A 17,854-nucleotide genomic window follows, 5' to 3' on the forward strand; every position below is an offset into this window, starting at 1 on the left:
CGCTAAGCGAAAATGCGGAATGCACTGTGTCAATATATATATATATATATACGTACTGCTCTCGAGGCGCTCAGCAACCGTACCGACATCGTCATAAAGCCAGCTGATAAGGGCGGAGGCATTGTTATCTTGAACAGGGATGACTATATAGCAGAAGGCATCCGACAGCTTTCTGACAACCATTTTTATAAACAACTGCATGGCGACCCCACCGACGAGCACTCAAAAGCTATATCTGACATTCTCCTCGACCTCATAAAACACAATGAAATCTCCCCGAAACTATGCAAGGCACTCACGGCTACCCATCCTTCTCCTGGGCGTTTCTACATGCTCCCTAAATTACATAAAGCCGGTATTCCTGGACGGCCAATAATTTCAGGAATCGGCACTCTCACAGAACCAATATCAAAGTACATTGACACTCTAATTAGCCACATTCCAGCCACACATCCATCCTACATCAAAGATACAAACCACTTTCTCCGCCAGATAGACAATATAACATTACCAGAAGGAGCCTTTCTTGTGACCATGGATGTAACATCTTTATACACAAACATTCCCCATGCCGACGGCATTGCAGCCCTTTTAGAATCTTATGAACAGCAGAAACCTCATGAATCTCCAAGCCCAAACGTGTTAGGAACACTAGCCAAAATTGTGTTAGAATATAATAGCTTCGAATTTGATCATCAATATTATCTGCAAGTAAGTGGCACCGCTATGGGAACAAGAATGGCCCCAAATTATGCCAATATCTTCATGCATCATATAGAGTCAAAATTTCTTTCTTCTTGTACAATCCAGCCGTACTTTTACAAGCGCTATTTGGATGATATTTTTATAATATGGACAAACACAGAACAACAACTTATCCATTTCATTGACAGTTTCAACTCCGTGCACCCAAACATAAAGTTTACGCACACCTACTCAGCCAGTCAAATCAATTTTCTTGATGTTGACATTCTGGTGGACAAGGGGTCAGTTCGTACAACCGTTTATAGAAAACCAACCGACTCACAAAAATATCTACATTTTCAAAGCGCCCATCCCCGTCACTGCAAAACCAGCATCCCTTATTCGCAGGCCCATCGTTTTCGAAGAATCTGCTCTAACGACCTAGACTTTAATGAAAACTCCGAACACATGCGCAACGTGCTCTTAACACAGCGCTATCCACGTTCCCTTATTGATGACGCCATAAGCAGAGCTTCAAATCTTAACCGTAGTCAAATACTCCAGGGGCACCAAATAGATAACCGAAATGATTACACTACAAACCTTATCCTCACATTTAACAGTAACGCACCGAACATAAACAGAATTCTTAATAAGCACTTTAACATTCTCCAGCAAAGTCAACGACTATCGAAAATATTTACATGCGCACCCCGCGTGATTTACAGGCGTGCCAAAAACATTCAGAACCACCTAGTCCACTCCAAGGAACACAAAACCCCACAATATGGATGCCAGCCCTGTGGTAAGGGTCGCTGCAAAGTTTGCAAGCACATGCAGACTACGTGTTCCGCAACTAGTACGAGGTCAGTTTTCCAGCATTCAATCAACGGTAACTTTGACTGCGACTCATCAAACATTATTTACCTTCTTGAATGCACTTTGTGTAACCAGCAATACATAGGACAGACAAACACTGCATTCCGCATTCGATTTAACAATCACCGCGCACACGCCAAGTCTCTCCCAAACCTTCCCCTATCCAAGCATGTAAACGCAGAAGGACACCCATTTGACCAACTAAAAGTAACAATTATTCAAGGGGGCTTCAAAAACAGGCGAGAACGTGAACAGCGTGAATCCTATTTTATCCACAAGTTTAATACTATTCAAGAAGGTCTTAACGAAAAGCCTGGTACCCTTTCTTTTATTCACGACCTCCAAACAAAATAATACTACACTTCTCGTTAATTGGCTAACTCAGATATACCTTTTATAACTCCTAGTGTATATCCCAGGCAATCATACCCCTCCTTACTTACACTATCCTGCCTCGTGCAGTATTGATAAGTTTTTGACGTTCTTTCCTTACATTTTCCGACAATCTGAAATCTTTGCACACAGCTAGCCCAGCCCTCCTCCCCTACAAACAAGTATTCCCGGCGAGGTCGGTTCAACGACCCACCCACGGAGAGGGTTGCACCGTTCAGTGAAACCCAGACCCCGTGAGTAAGTTCTTAGACATGTGCTCGTTAACGTAGCCCACTCCTTCCTTAACGTTCTAGCCCTCGGCTCACCGGAAATTAGTGAGACCCCCAAAAGGCGCCTGGTTTGGCCTGTTCGTCACTGCCAGTGTCATTTGCGCAGCGGCTCCTCTTTGGCCACGCATCTGCAGCGGCGCCCTTTGTGTTTGTGCATTTTGTTTGTGTTTTGTTTCCGTGCTGCCCATGTCCCCCGCACCGTCTTCCTCTCCCTTTCTCTCGTTTCGCCATCTCCTTTTGTACCCCATCCTTCCTTACTGTACTAGTTTTCCCCCCTTTTTTATTTTATTTCTATTTTTTTTGCTTCCTCCCCCAATATTGTCCCGGTCTGCTCCCCGCACCCCCATCTTTATTTTTTTTTTCAGTTTTTTGAACCGTTGTTGCTATTTGCGTGTAACACTCCTTTCTCCCTCCTCTTGAGCTCACAAACTTAAAACGTCCATCTGACGCGAGACCACTACAGTCCTGAAGAAGACCGCACCGCGGTCGAAACGTTGATAAATAAAAGTGTCTTTGTAGAAGTGCCCACTTCTCTTAAATATATATATATATATATATTTATATATATATAGACACGGACCGACCGGTGGCAGTTCAACAAGCGGCGGGACGTTAGCTCGACGATGTGCATTTTGGGGATCCTGAGTGACTGTGCCTGTTGTGACGCCCTTACATCAACGACCGCCGAGCCACTCGTCGAATAAACACCTTTACATTTGGCGGAGGTGGCTCAATCCTCTTCCCGGTTTTCATTCTGGAACGTCGGAGCCGAACATTACTCGCACCGGACACCACGGGAGACGGTTCGACCCAACCATCGCCGCCCATCTATGCCACCGTCCTCTCTTCCGGATTGCAATGCCAGATCGACCTTTCCCTGTGCAGCGGTACGAACGACCATGACATTGACGATTGGCTGGCCCATACGACCGCGACCGCAGTTGCATTTTGCGGAATGATTCTGTTAATTTGAGGAAGGTCCTCTTCCTACCTGAAGGACGTTGCCAACCTAAGGTTTCGTAACCATGAAGCAAACCTTCCCACCTGGTCCTCATTTAAGACGAGCTTTTCGGACATTTCCGGCCGTCCCGCCATGCAGAAACTCCGCGCCGAGGATTGTGTTCGTGCTCGAAGTCAGGTACCGGCCGAAACCTTCACGAGTTATAATGAAGACATTGTTGACTTATGCAAGCGCATCAACCCATCGATTTCCGAGGATTATTTAGCCACATCCATAAAGGAATCGCCCATAACGCATACCAAATGCTCCTGGCGAAAAACCCCACCTTCGTCTTTACCGTCATGCCGCAGTACCAAAGCTTTCACGAGTTACGAAAGCGACGCGCTTCTACATGGCAGTCTGGCGCGTCTGCCGAGAGTCCTGCTGGCTTGGCCTCTTGTCACCAGTTCGCGCACTTTTGCGTGCGCTCCAAGACACCCTTAGAGCGTGGGGGGTAGCGGTCTCGGTCACAAACGAGATGCACTAGACTCAGCGTGGCAAGCTCAGCCGGAGACCAGCTACCAAGTAAGAAGGGGGTTGGTCATTTGGTGCCCAGCGTTCGCCGGTCGTAAGCCAGAGAATAGGTCGGAGCTAAAGGTTCCCAAACAAAGCAAATTTATACATCGAAGAGGCGATGCAGAGGAATTCACAATCACTCGTAAGAGCACAAGCAGAGTGATTTACAAATAATATGCAACTCGTGCGAAGTGACAATAGAGAGAGATTAAATTTTAATAGAATCTTTGCACCTAAAGTGCACTAACACAGAGAGACAAACAAACAGAATTTGTTCACCGGGCACTGCGACAGTCCGACGACCTGAGGAGCACGACGGGGCCGATCCGCAGTTTGGCGCATGTTGCCTCGCTGGTCCGTGGCTGGTCGAGTGGTGTTCTTCCGGGAGTCGAGCGGGCGGGGCGCACTTCTCGGAAGATTAACGGCGGCTCGGGCTAACAGACAGCGGTTGATGCCCCTCATTTATAGGCGCAGTCCGCGTCTGTTTGTTCTTCGCGCCAAGGCAGGCGCGCACATACACGCGGTATCAACTGCACAAGCTCCTTCTCCTTCTCGCGCCAGAAGCGCGACCTCATTGATCGAGCACAGAAACCGCCTTTGAGAAGATTGTGGGTCTTTCTTGCGATGCGAAGACCCCGGCGCGAGAGCGAAGGGGAGAAGGTATCACTTTAGCGCGGTCAAGGTCACGCCTTCTCCGTCGACGATGAGTAGAAACTATTCATGGTGTCTTCGGCCGGTCGTTCTTGAGCGCTCTAGAGCGCTACGAAATGGGTGGTTGTATTCGGCGGGTCGAAAAAGAGCAATTGACTTGTATTCGGGTGATTCTTTCCGAGCGCTTCTGACTTAGAGTGCTCTGTGCCAGAGGGCTCCGAGTTTCTCTCACTTTCCCGACGAAGCAACGAAAGCTCGGCTGAAGATCGCATGACGTGATAGCCACATTTTCTGGTGTTGGGATCGGCGCCAAGCCAGGCCAAGCCAGTTCCGTAACCTGTTGCAAATTTTGGCGCCAACGCACTAACAGATCGAGTTGCCTCTGCACCGAAGTTGTGTACCGGGTACCGCTGTGCTAAACTTTCTGGTTGTTTTAGCTCTGCTGAGTGCACGCAATTTCGCAGCATCATGTCGAAGCAGAAGCGTCTAGTGGCGTTAGCGAAGCCACCGGTTCTTTTGTTAGCTGCAAATGAGAGCACCGACAGCAGTTCCGACGAAGATGACTCTCACGTGTATACAAGGAAGTTCAGAGTTGTTCACTGTGCCGGTTAGAATATCCAAAGTGACAAGTTACGTGGAAACTACGGTGCGACATTATTCTGAATCAGAGGTAAGCTCTAAGATGCGGTCAATATTGCTAGCTCTATTTTACAGGTTGAATAGTTCCATAGGAATTTTCCCCTTCCGCGCAAGGCTTGCTACGAGCTTGTCTCCAAGTAAGTTCTAGGACTCCAAATTCTATCCTTCAAGCAGAACTCGCGGTGGCTCACCCGCCAAGACGGCAGAGGAGCATCTTCCTTCGTTTCTTTGGCAAGTTTTCTGAAATTTCTTCAGCATGATAAGTAGTGAAACAGTGTTCTTGATCAAGGCGATTTGAATTTACAACTAGGCATTCTTGCCGGGTTCGATCTTGATTGCCTCCCGAAAACATCTTTATAGCATTCTTTGCCTGTAGCTAGATTTCTTGGGCTGTGTCAATTGCTCGGTTGGCAATGTTTAAAAGTGGTTATAGCATAATAAGCTGACTAGTTGGTACTGCAGTGGTTAGAATTTTTCGTCGCTGGCACTGCTTTCTTGAATCCAACCCAGTTAAATCGCCCGCATATCGGCCTAAAGAAGTTACTTTTGCATTGATAATTCATAAAACGTGCTACGTGCATGAGTAACATTGCTTTTTAATTGTGATCGGTTCAAAGTAATCTTAATTTTATGTAGCAGTTGCAATGCATCAACATACTCAAGGAAGCGGTATAATATTTGCTTTACTCTTGTTTTTCAGGTATGCAAGTAACAAAGCATCCATGCGAGAGGTTGCAGTACTGTTTAACATATCAGAATCAACACAGATGGCAGTGATGGACAGAGTTCTTCAGTTTCTCTGTCATATAGCACCAGAAGTCATCGACTTCGGAAACGACAAGGATGCCATCGTTAAAGATTTTGAAAAATTATGTACACTTATTGTTCTATTGAGTAGCACTATGCAAACACAGGCAGTAGATTTGACAGCCTGGTGAAGTTTGAAGTAGACTAAAATATCTAGTGTAGTTAATTACCTAACTGTCTTGAGCAAAAATCACTTTCTAGAGCAGCACTGATATGCAAACGCTTTCAACGCTTTATTTGAAGGTACCGCAATTACATTAGGAATGTAAAATACCTTAATGCGTAATAGCACAAGATATCGTTTTGTCTTATTGATTTTCTCACCTGTTCCAGGTTGCTGGCTTCCCCAATGTGATAGGATGTGTAGACGGCACCTACATACTCATGCGCTGCCCAAAGAACAAAGTGCGATCCACATATGGAAACCGGCACGCCCAGGGGTCTCTCACTATGTAAGGCATATGTGATGCAAATGCAAGCTTTAAAGATGTGTTAAATGGCACGTCTGGAAAAATTCACGATGCTAGAGTGCTAAGGCTATCATCTATCAGTAGTGATCTTCCAAAATTTTGTGAAGTAAACAATTATCATCTGCTCGATGATGCGGGTTACCCTGTCAGGGAGCATTTGATCACCCCACATAGAGGCTATGGCAACCTTACTGCAGCAAAAATTGCTTACAATAACCGCCACACAGCCACGAGAGTGAAAATAGGAAATGCGTTTGGGCTGCTAAAACACAGGTTTCGGCAACTCAAATACATTAAGCTAACCACGATTGGCAAGATAACACAGCTTATAACAGCATCCTGTGACCTTCACAATGTTTGCATGGATGCTGCAGACTCTACAGATTGTATGTGAACAGAGGAGGAGGTGGTAGAAAGAGCACTACACTTTGCCCAGCACTCATGGCAAAACCAAGTGGACCCTGAGCATTGTAGAGCGGGTAAGACGGCACGTGAAAGTGTGCTACGTCATCTGGGGGAGCTCAAACGAGAAAAGCTAGCCGACCTCTTCCTAAGACGTGTTAGGCTGAGGGTGCAGCATGAAGCGAACTAGGCAATGTTCCCCTTGTTTGCGACTCTACAGAGCTGTGGCTTTCTCTTTACATTAAGGTATTACTTTATTACATTTATTTTTGAGTTCAGTGTTCTCTTATTTTGTGCAAGCTGTTATAAACTGCTCTTTACATTTGCTTTAACAATGTGAGCTTAGAAATCGCAGTGAATAAATTGTACCTGGCAGTTTCATTCCTAGCAATGCAGTTATATTGTATTATTCGTGGCTGTTTTCAAACAGCTCACTTTCTGCTTCACAGTACTCTATTGCAAAGAGGTGAAATGACAATATTTCATTGTGCTCCAAGCACAAAAAAAAAACAATCTGTAACAAATGAAGCAGAAATTCGTAACATATGGTTGTGGATGGAAAGTTAAAAACAGCTGTGAACTGCTCCATAACTCTGTGTAAACAAGAAAACAACAAAATAACACAGCTGCAGCTTAAAGGCAATAAATAAACTATTGATAAATATGCTGACTATTGTAACAGTAGACTAGTAGTGCAAACATTGGCAAGATGTGACGATGTCTTCTCAGTCTTCATGATGAAAAATTTTCTTCAGCGTTTCCATGCGCTCTGCATCTGCCCTAAGTAATTCCATATGTCGTTCTTCTCTCTTTGTCTCTATTTCTTTCTTTCTGGCTTCGTTTTCTTGGACAATTTTTCTCATTTTCTCAAAAAATAAATCCATGTGCTTTACTCGTGAAGTACTTCCCCGCATGCTTCTATCTGCTTTACGCTTTTTGCACGGCCTGACTGTATCTGGTACTTCCAAACGACTTTGACACAGATCCCCGGCTGACAAATCCTCAGATTCAGTATCAAGCTCTGCAGAGCCCTTGCTACTATGAGATGAACTTTGAACATGTGTTGCTGTGTTTTTGTAACGGACCTTTCCAATTCCTTGTAGCACCTCGGGCTCCAAGCTATTATCAATGGCCCTTGTAGCGGAAAATTCGTCTTCAAAAGTTGGCCAACAGGAAGCTTGTCCCGACGTTTTGTTGACCTTCTCTTCGCTCTTCATTCTTTTAGCTACAAATGTAATTGAGTTTCACACTGTAGTGCAGTGCGCTTGGTTCCAAGGACCTCCTCTATCTCACGAGAAATCTGCTCCCCCATGGCGCGCTTTGTCCAAAACCTCCTCAGTGGACCGACTTTCGGCGTATACAGCGCATATTTATCAAGGAGGTACTTCGTTTCACCAGAGGTGCAGGGCGCTGTGTGGAAAACAAAGAGAATACTAATACGTTTTGGTGTATTTGCAGGCCTCGGCTAAACAGTGACGCAGAGTTTTAACAGCTACTTAATGCCGGCTACTGCAGTGCATGCTTAATGCTACTGCAGTCCAATAAAATTGATTTCATGCACAGTGGCTTCGCACTACTCCATGCAATGCACAAATTTTTAAGCGCATTAAGCTTAACTGCTTTAAAATGGCCATGCAAGACATTAGATAACGAAGAAGTAAACGTGGGGAAGGGCGCACTTGTGCTAAGTTTAAAAAATTCACCATCTCCATACTAGCAAATGAAGTCCCTGAAAACCGGCTAGATCATGCACAGGCGCTTCAGCATACCTTTTGGTGTAGCGTCCGTGCTACTTGGCTGTCCATGCTCCCCTGGGTTTGAGAACTGAACCTTATCAGTTGTGCTTCGTTGGCTACCTGAGAGAACATAAAGAAGGCAGGAGAGTCATCATATGATCGTTCAATGCTACCTGCACCTACACCGTGTTCTATCTTTACCAACATCAGTGTGTGAGGAAGAGCAGTATTGGTGCCGACCTATAAATATGCCTATGCCTATAAGTTTATATCAATACAGCTGAAGTAAAGAAATCGCGTACATTTTTTCAGCGATGTGAACGACACAAAGTGGCAACTTTTTAATGCAATAGCACAATTTTTTTATTTGCAAATAGATTTTTATGCGCGTAAATAAACTGGGTGAGCAGCTAAGGAAAAATAAAGCGAAAACAAACGAAAATTAGTTGCTGGCGAGAAAATAAAAGCGGGGTAATTAGTAATTAGCTTTCCCATGCAGTGCACTTCTTGTCACTGTAACCGCTAGATTATTTTTACTTCGTCATTTATGCTTAACGCTGACAACTGTATGCATAAAGCAGATACAATTCTCCTGCATTTATCAGTTTGTTGTGAAGGCCCTAATTTGCACGTCATTGAAGAGTATCAACGAGAAATGAAAAGCAGAGAGCCTGACGAAACATGCCTACATATAACGTGCTACGGAGTACGCCATCGGAGGCGCATACGAACAGCGGCAAAGTAGGAAGAGAGCGAAAACGATTCATCCAAACGCAAACATATGCGACTGGGGTTTAGATGTAAATTAACCTTTCATATGTCGCCTACGCAGACCATCTTCTTTCTTGAAAATATCCCACCATTTAGGCGCCAACGCGGCCAACGCGGCCTAAGAAATTTGGTGCCAGCACTTGTGTTTGCATGTTGACATCAAAGCAACTGGCGCGGAGTTTAATATGAATGCATTGCAGTCGCTGTAAACTTACCGTCCAGCATTGCGTTCAGTAGCCGCTCTGCCGTAGACGGACCCGAATCCACGCCACCGTAAAGGGACGCCATGTTGTTTCTTGCTGAGCGGCGAAACAGCGAAATGTTGGCGCTGCTGTCGAGCGTTTTCGGCGCTCTCGGCCGCTCCGAAATGCACCCTTGTGTTCGGCTGGGGCGCCGTGACTCCGGCTCGGATGCCGACCCGCCCGCAGATTGGTTTGCTCCTGTGTTGCCCTGATTTGGAGCCTCAAAGCGACCAGCCGAAGAAGCCATCAGACTTTCTAGAGAAATCGAAGCCGCGCGTGGCAGTGTTTCCTATGGCGCCGCGTCGGCGAGCTGAAGGGAAAAAGCAGCAACATAGGGAAAGTTACGCTCTCTACGGGGATCCTTCCTCGCTGCTTTTTTGTTTTATTTTTCCGCGCACGGTCGTGATTGCTTACGGGCAGCACTATTTTTTTCGAATACGCGCTGAATTTTGTGACATTTCCCCTTCTTTAAGAATATTGTGCAATAATATTCACAAAACACAAAATTCGCGCGCACATGCTTGGGCTCACAAAGTCAATGGCGATTGCCAATATACAAACATCACTACAATTATGCCTGCACGCACATAAAACCTGACAATGTCAAAATGCACTTAAATACATGCCGCAACTCGGCAACACATTAGCACAGCCTTCCATAGAGGGAGAACACAACTACGATGCATGCGCAACCTTCCTGAGAGGGAGCACACAAGTACGATGCATACTTTAGCCGATACTTCCACATACATTTCCTACTTGCGCTTCCGTAAAGCGCGCGCGAGGACCTTAACAGTTGCCTTTTGTCGCAACAATGGTCTCTCCGACTCGCAGGTCTTTTTCTCGGTGAACATGGGCTTCTGTTTCGCCCCAACTGAAGCCTCTAAATAAATTTGCCGACTCGGAAAAGAATTGTGCGCTTAGGTGTACACACACAAACTAGGCAATCGATGAATTCCAGGGCACCTGCGCCAATGTACACAGGCTCAAAATATTGACCGATGTGAATACCCTCTTGGTCACATTCCAGAATTTTCCTGTGCGATTGAAAGCAAGCTGAGGTAATGTGCACAACAGCACAATGAACATGTCCACAACCTGCGCTAAGCTGAGCCGAGCAGAAATTTCGGACACGTTGCCCTCTTGTGCTGTCTCTGTTTCGCGTTTCGCTGCTTCCTTGTGACCACTCCGTGGCCTTTATTTCGGCTTCGCACGGCTTTCTATTGCCGTGCCCGTCCTTTCCACCGAGAAAGTTTTTTTCTTCCTCGGAACGTTCATCCGCGGAACTCTTCCGTTCATCGTTCTTAGCTTTGTGCTGCACTGCTCTATTTTTTGAGCTAGCACGCTCGCGCTTCCTTCGCGACTTTTTTTGCTTAGCGATCACTGCGCTGTTCCGAAGAGCAGTATTCGGATTTTTCTGTCTCGTGGCTACTTTCTGGACCCTTTGAAATTTTTTGCCCACTTTATGTTGCCCAATATGAGGGCGTATATGGGGCGCTCCTTGCATAGTGAAGTTAGTTTCCCGCAGTAGTACGGAGTCCGCACTTGTACTTCAGCTTCCGGCAAGTGCTGAAACGAGCCGTCCACTAGCCGCACAAGGCTCTTCGTTCCCGTGAGATGCTTATCTCTCACTATTCTTCGTTTTATGATTACAGTGCTGCTTCCCGTGTCTCGCAACACTGCAATTATTTTTTCTGCTACCTTCGCTTTCAGGACAGGCATTCTGTTCATTTCGGCTTCCGGTAGCGCGTTCACTACGGCGTTCATGACTGGTACCTTCGTGCCGTTCGTCAGTTCTACGAACCCATTTTCATCTTCTTTCTCCAGGTTATGACCTGAGGAGGCCTGTACGCACGATACCTGGGGATTGGGCTTGTTTGGGTTCGGACAAACTGCGGCTCTGTGCCCCTTCTGGCCGCACTTAAAACAAGCCGTTGGGCTACTGTTCGTAGCGCTGTTGCGGCAATTAGCCACGTAGTGGCCCGACTTGTTGCAGAGGAAGCATTTTGGCGCAAGCTTTGAGCCGGGTCGAGCAGCTCGGCCTTCCGAATTTCCGCCGTTTTCCGAATTCGTATTCATAATTTTGCATAGATTCGTTCCTCCTTGAGCTTTTAGAAAATGGTCTGCAAGATCTAGCATTTCGGAGAGAGTCTTCGCCCTTCTCTCTTTCCGGTAAAGCGACAAGCTCGGGTGGCAGCTACACAGGAATTGTTCGTTAATGAGCAGGTGGTGAATTGCACTGTATTCCTGTGAAAGTTCTGAAAGTTCCGTCCACCGACCAAAGTAGTGACTTAGTCTCGCCACATACTGGGTTGCTGTTTCGCCATCTGTGGGCTTCCCTGTTCTGAATTTTTCTCGAAATCCCTCGGTGGTAAGTCGGAAACGCTTAAGCAAGGCGGTCGTTACCTTGCTGTAACTTGCAGCCTGTTCTGAAGAAAGTAGCTTGAATAACGCTTAGAGCTTCCCCGCTGAGACATGAGCTAAGAACGGTAGCACATTCACCGTCTGAACAATTCTGATACCCGCCGCGGTGGCTCAGTGGTTAGGGCGCTCGACTACTGATCCAGAGTTCCAGGGTTGGAACCCGACCGCGGCGGCTGCGTTTTTATTTAGGAAAAACGCTAAGGCGCCCGTGTGCTGTGCGATGTCAGTGCACGTTAAAGATCCCCAGGTGGTCGAAATTATTCCGAAGCCCTCCACCACGGCACATCTTTCTCCCTTTCTGCTTTCACTCCCTCCTTTATTCCTTCACTTACGGCGCGGTTCAGGTGTCCAACGATATATGAGACAGATACTGCGCCATTTTCTTCCCCCCAAAACCAAATATTACTAATTATTAACAATTCTGATTTCCCGCGATCCCTTCGAATCGCCTGAGGACGCGTCGAGATCATCCCTTTTTTCATCAAACCTGAAAAGTAATCTGCTGGCATCTATCTGCAGGCCGTGCCTTCGTCTCTAGTCTATGAGGTTCCGCACCGCTGTTCACGGAACGTTGGACTTCGAGCTTCCTGGCAAGCAGTTGCTTTTCGCGTTCGAATTCTCACTCTCGTTCTTTCTCAGCTTCTTCTCGAGCCTTCTGTCTTTCCTTTTCAACCCTCTCTCTCTCAATTTCGGCTTCTTCTCGAGCCTTCTGCCTTTCTTTTTCAGCCTTCCCTCTCTCCTAGTTCACCCATTTCCGTCGTTCAGCCCCGGACATCCCCATCTGGGTACCAACCTCAACTAGTTCCTTGAAGTTCATTTTTCGATACTGAACTTCTCAAGGCAAAGACAACCTCTACGCGGTGAACCTCAATAACCGCTTCAGCGCGGCTCCTCACAATATCGCTCTGTTGCAAGACGCGTGTTTACAACCTCTTAGTAAAATCCTTTAGACTCTTTCTCCATTCACTGCGCTTACAAAGCACCAAACATCCTGTCGCGGTCGCCAGAATATGTCACCTCTTCGTGCACTTTTTCGTGCGCTCCCAGACCCCCTTAGAGCGTGTGGGGGTAGTGGTCTCGGTCACAACGGAGATGAACTCGACTCAGCGTGGCAAGCTCAGCCGGAGACCAGCTACCAAGTGACAAACGGGTTGGTTGTTTGGTGCCCAGCGTTCACCGGTCGTAAGCCAGAGAATGGGTTGGAGCCAAATTTACACAGCGAAGAGGCGATATAGAGGAGTTCACAATCACTCGTACGAGCACAAGGAGAGTGATTTACAAATACAATGCAACTCGTGCAAGTAACAATAGAGAGAGATCACAATTTAACAGAATTTTTGCACCTAAAGTGCACTAACACAGAGAGAGACAAACACAATTGGTTCACCGGGCACGACGACAGTCCGACGACCTGAGGAACACGACGGGGCGATCGGCAGGTTGGCGCACGTTGCCTCGATAGTGCGTGGCTGGTCGAGTGGTGTTCTCCCGGGAGTCGAGCAGGCGCGCTTCTCGGGAGATCAACGGCGGCTCGGGCTAACAGACAGAGGTTGATGCCCCTCATTTATAGGCGCAGTCCGCGTCTGTTTGTTCTTCGCGCCAAGGCAGGCGCGCACATACACGCAGTATCAACTGCACAAGCTCCTTCTCCTTCACGCGCCGGGAGCACGACCCCATTGGTCGAGCGCGGAGACAGCCTTCGAGAAATTTGTGTCCTTCTTAAGATGCGAAGACGCCGGCGCGAGAGCGGAGGGGGGAAGGTACCACTTTAGCGCGGTAAAGGTCACGCCTTCTCCGTCGACGATGAGTAGAAACTACTCAGACATTCTAGTGAAATCGACGCCTCGCGTGGCCGTGGTTCTATGGCGCCGCGTCGGCGAGCTGAGTGGAAAGTGCAGAATCACACGCAAAGTTACGCGCTCTCCGGGGATCCATCCCCGCTGTTTTCTTTGTTTCATTTTACCGCATGCGGGCGCGATTGCTTACGCGCAGCACCGTTTTTATCGAATATGCGCCGGATTTTGTAATACCCTCGGTTTCTCGTGTTTCGGATTTCGAAGGTGGCGAAACTCGAGAGCCCTGTTCGTGTACGATGTCAGGACATCAAGGATGAGGTGTTTTGATCTTGTCGTCCCCATTCTAATTGTATCACATTCTGCCTGTAGCCATCGCAATCCCTTTTCAATTTCTGCGCACCGGTTAATGACGTCGGTGAAATAGGTCCGCCTCGGCTCTTTTGCCTAATTAAAGGTGCCACCTCTGCCGAGTGCCGGGCTGCGATGCACACTTCACATGTTATCGTTGAACGAACATTCCGAACAACGAAACCTGCAATGTGCGGCACTGCAGCTCCGACAAAAGCTGACAGGCTTTCTGGGCAGACAGGGCGTGGATATTGTTGTGGTCGTCACCCTACAGGATTGATGAACTGCGCATATCAGTAATAATGCTGCTTTCACGTACCAAAGTTAATGTAGTTGTTGCATTTAGAATCGAGACCATGTCTTGGGAGAAGTTTCCAGAGCTAGATGAAATCACTTCTGTTTGAACCAACAGACGCTTGTATGCAGCCATAAACTGCGCAGCGGTTGGGTTGTTATTATGACAACCTCGTGCACGTATGGACCGGAAGAAGTATTCGGCGTGATCTTAATTGGCTAAGCTTGTGCGTCAGCAAGTATTCCAGTTAATCCTTGCCAACAAGCTCATCCAACAATTTTTCTGTGCTGGTCATGCATTCCAAAAATCTGACGAACCCAGTTTTCTTCAGTCCTATTACTGGACGTCCTGCAGGATCTCTTAGCCCTTGTTTGTAGGCACGGGCCTCGGAAAAGAATAGCTTCCAGCAGGCTTCATTCGCCTTATAGGACCTTGCAAGTGGGTTTAGAGAGTTCATGATGTCGAACAAGTGAACAATAATCCTGATGAACTTACATGTTGCACTGACATCCTTGTGGCTGCTTGAGCACTTGTTCGCAGAAGTCCAAAGCGCTAGCAACTCAAGCACTTAAGGCTTGTACACTATATCGTACTTTCATTTTTTGCTTTTCCCACAAGACAAGCACCTTTGTCAGCTTGTTTAGAAGCCGCAACTCTTCTCTACGTTGCAATGCTTCCAATGTTACTATATGAGCCCAGTTCACGTGATTTTCTTCCTTGTCAATAAGGTGTCTTACAGTTTCCAACGAGTTCCGCACAAGCTTAATCATGTGACAGGCATCGAAGATGCACTAAGTATTTCTGGTGCAATCGGCAGGGTTGACAAAGCTTGTAGATAACTGGTGAGAACCCGCTTGAAGCTGAGTGCCTACATATTTCTCCATAGTGAAGTTAGAGGAGGCGCAATCAAATGTAAGAAAGACGACATCAGCATGCACTGACTCAAGCTTGTCAATGTACTGCTTAGTCAGCTGCGCCCTATCCGCGCCAGTGAGTGTCGATCAAAAAGTAAGCGACAGGCATCTTGATTTACACCAAAAATCATGTACACACACAAATTTTCCACTTCAGGGAGACTGTCATCGTCTAGCCCTGTTCCAAAGTTCACATACCCCACAATTTTGTTTCCCTACAGGTTCTACGTGTTTTCTTATGGCCCTGTCGTCCAAGATCCGAGCGCAGTAGAATCGCTCACTCCGTGATTGTGCAAATTTTTCAAGGAACAAAAATGCTTTATCTGAAAAGCCAGGAGCTCCGTGTACTGATCGATACCATTGCCTAAGTGTGCGCTGTGAAGGAAGGGCACCATTGAATTTGGATCTGACTTAGCAATACTGGGCCGGGTAATGAAAATGCAAAAGTCAGCGCGAACGCGCAGAGTTCGGGTGCGTATACATTCTTTTTCTTGTTGCCCGCTATTTTAAGAAGCTGCTGAATGTCACTTGAAAATGTGTGAACACCTGTGATCTTTCTTCTGAAATGAGTTATTGATCTCTGATTTTTCTGATAATTCTGTTGCGCTGTCTCATTTCCCTTTGTGCGTCTTCGCTTCGTTTGCTGCAAAGTTTTGACTATCTTTTTCAACTGAATTATTTCCTCCTCAGAGGCACTTACTTTTTCTTTGTACCATTGTCTGGTGGGTGAAGAAACAGGTGGCTCTTCTTCAGCTTCAGACTCTACATGCTGCCGTGAACAATTACTGGCTGTAGTGTCTTCATGCTTGTCGGTTGGACGCTTCCTTTTCATCTTAAATAAACGCCATGAGCACTCCTGATGAGTCTTAGGTCTGAGAAAATTAAGAGCAGTTGTTAAGCTATGTCTCATTTGGTACCACACACTTACTGCTTCATAAAGGTGGCTGTACTTATTTTCAATTTGAGCCAAAAGCACTTTTCAAATCATTAGACTGTTTATTTTGTTTAGTATCTAAGCCTGAATATTAATTAAATCTGTTCACGTCACCATCTCCACACGCTTACTGAACACATTTGCTGACTGCAGCCGCATCTGTAGCTCACGGATATGAGCAGCCGTTTTCATACTTTGTGTCCTATACAACTGAAAAAAAAATGTAAAGCTGTGCAAACTCTAGACATAATAGCGGTCTCTATCTGATGTCATGGTTACAGCGTAGCTGAGGCAAAGCTGCCAGACGGTAAATTTGATTTAATTTTCATCGAATGTCATTCAAAGGTAATGCCCCTCTGTCGCTGTCACAGTGGAAAATTTAATGACCTTTGACAAAAATAACATCCACGATCTAATGAGTTCAAGAAACTCCGTCGCATTTCTCGCTGTTGCACCTGGCAGTGCACACAGTAGATTTTTATCCGGCTTATCGCGGTCACTTCTTTTCAACGAAAACGAGACCGCCGACGCTAGTGTTCGGCAACCATATGGTCACAAATACAACGCACGAGGAACGCGAATTATTTGCGCAGCTAGCGATTGATCGACGTTCTGCACACTCAGGTGATTCTTTAGATGCTCCGGAAATGCAGAAAACAGAGCAGGGATACAGCCCGCACGCGGTAGCGTTGGCTTTCCGGTGCGGTCGAAGCGCTCCGGCGCAAAACGCACACTGCAAAGGCTATCTCCATGTTTTGCGTGCCATCTTTCACGGCGAAAAGCCCGCTCCCACAGGCTGCACAGCTCCAAGTGTTTTGAAAACTGTCGGTAATTACAGGACTATTAATCGTTGCACACACATGCAACTTATTAAATGACATCCACCGGCAATGCGAGCGTAGTGGCTCAATCGAACGTGTTTTCGTTTATTACAGGTAAAATATGAGGCCGCAACCCTTCTTCAGCATATTCGCAACACCGTAGGCAACGCAAGAGGGAACCATAATCAAATCTATGGTGTTTACATGCCCCTCACGTCAACTTGCACAGCAAAAGAACTCACGAAAACAGCAGCGCGAGCCCCGCGCCAAACGCGCTTTTGGCTCTGGTAAGATGGCGGCAGGTGGCTTCGGTCGGATCGCGCCCTCTCCACTCCGGCAAGTCTTATATATCCTCCTTGAGTATATACCGCTGCATACGTCCGCACATTCGGTCATGTACCACCTGCCAATGTCGCAAGAGCCCTCCCCGCCCCACCGCTACTCTATTGCAGCCGTTTCCTTACCCTGAACAAAACCTGACAGCCTCGCCATTGATGTTTATAGCCCGTTTCCAATCACGTCAGCTCACAACAGCCTAGTTATCGCAGCCGTTCACCATCACACACGTTACGTAGAAATCTGGGCTCTACAATCCGCTACCGCAAGCGATGTTGCTTCTTTCATCTACCATATACTTGTTCTTCGTCACGACGCCTTGAAAGGACTGCTAAATGACCGAGGCCGTGTTTTTCTCTCGGACGCCGTCGCGGCCCTGCTAATGCAATGCCTTATTGTTCATCGCTGTACCAGCGCTTATCTCATCCAAACAAAAGCCACGACTGAGGGGATCAGCCACACTTTCAGTGATATGCTCGCCAAGTCCGTTGATTCAACTCACTCCAACTGGGACCAAGTAGTCGTTT

At 46.8% G+C, this 17,854-nt stretch overlaps 1 long non-coding RNA gene across 1 annotated transcript in view; it reads right to left on the reverse strand.

Moving 5' to 3' along the window:
- The window catches only part of LOC144100607 (uncharacterized), a 56,410-nt gene extending 42,997 nt beyond the window's left edge, over positions 1–13,413 (reverse strand). Inside the window, exon 1 of the long non-coding RNA XR_013307757.1 lies at positions 13,271–13,413. This is a non-coding gene — a long non-coding RNA (uncharacterized LOC144100607). The remainder of the gene's footprint in view (positions 1–13,270) is intronic.
- Between the last annotated feature and the right edge of the window lie 4,441 nt (positions 13,414–17,854).

This window comes from Amblyomma americanum, chromosome 8 (assembly GCF_052857255.1).
Source record: "Amblyomma americanum isolate KBUSLIRL-KWMA chromosome 8, ASM5285725v1, whole genome shotgun sequence".
In the NCBI taxonomy this organism is placed as follows: Eukaryota; Metazoa; Arthropoda; class Arachnida; order Ixodida; family Ixodidae; genus Amblyomma; species Amblyomma americanum.